Below are 1,086 nucleotides of genomic sequence, written 5' to 3'. Positions count from 1 at the left end.
GGTTATACAGATTTATTGCACACTTTTGTCAATAGAAAAACAACCTAAGCGAGCTACAATTTATAATATTGAATATCGTAATACTATTGGACATCATTGCCATTTCGGGGGCGGGACGTAGCCCAGTGGTACAGCGCTCGCTCGATACGCAGTCGGTTTGGGATCGATCCCCGTCAGTGGACCCACTGCGCTATTTCTCGCTCCAGCCAGTGCATTACGACTGGTACATCAAAGGCCATGGTATGTGCTATCCTGTCTATGGGTTGGTGCATATAAAAGATCCCTTGCTGCTAGCTAATCGAAAAGAGTAGCCCATGAAGTGGTGACAGCGGGTTTCCTCCCTCAATATCTGTGTGGTCCTTAACCATATGTCCGACGCCATATAACCGTAAATAAAATGTGTTGAGTGCGTCGTTAAATAAAACATTTCCTTCCTTCCTTATTTTATTTTTAATTTTAATTTGTGTCAGAGGTGAGGATGGGGATTTGTTTCACAGTTAACCCAGTACGTCGTTAAATAAATAAATTTCATGGTTTTTGTCAAATAGGATTTATATTTCATCGTGTGAAGTTTGCTGTCATATCTCACCAGTCACGCTTATATAACTTTTAGCAATGCACTTTTATTTTTAAAATGCCAGCAGCAAAATAGTTCTGGCTTTCTTACAGTGAAGATAATACTTTCTACAGTGACGATAACACATTTTAGAGTGAAATAGTGAAATTATTTTACTAAATGTTATATAATAAAACATTTCCTTCCACTTCTGAATTCCTACGATGACGTTTGCCTATTAAACGTTTGTGTTTATCAGAACATAGCCCGAGTACTCTGACTGTAAGAGAGCTAGACGGACATTTCGGAGGTTATACGCTCTCATTACAAATGTTCTTCCAAACCTTTCAACTGTCCGTCTAGCTCTCTTAGTTAGAAAGAAAGAAATGTTTTATTTAACGACGCCCTCAACACATTTTATATTACAGTTATATGGCGTCAGACATTATGGTTAAAGACCACACAGATTTTGAGAGGAAACCCGCTGTCGTCACTACATGGGCTACTCTTTGCGATTAGCAGCATCTTTT

This window comes from Gigantopelta aegis, chromosome 2 (assembly GCF_016097555.1).
Source record: "Gigantopelta aegis isolate Gae_Host chromosome 2, Gae_host_genome, whole genome shotgun sequence".
Lineage (NCBI taxonomy): Eukaryota > Metazoa > Mollusca > Gastropoda > Neomphalida > Peltospiridae > Gigantopelta > Gigantopelta aegis.
The sequence above is the reverse complement of the archived record's forward strand: the minus strand, read 5'-3'. Positions refer to the sequence as shown.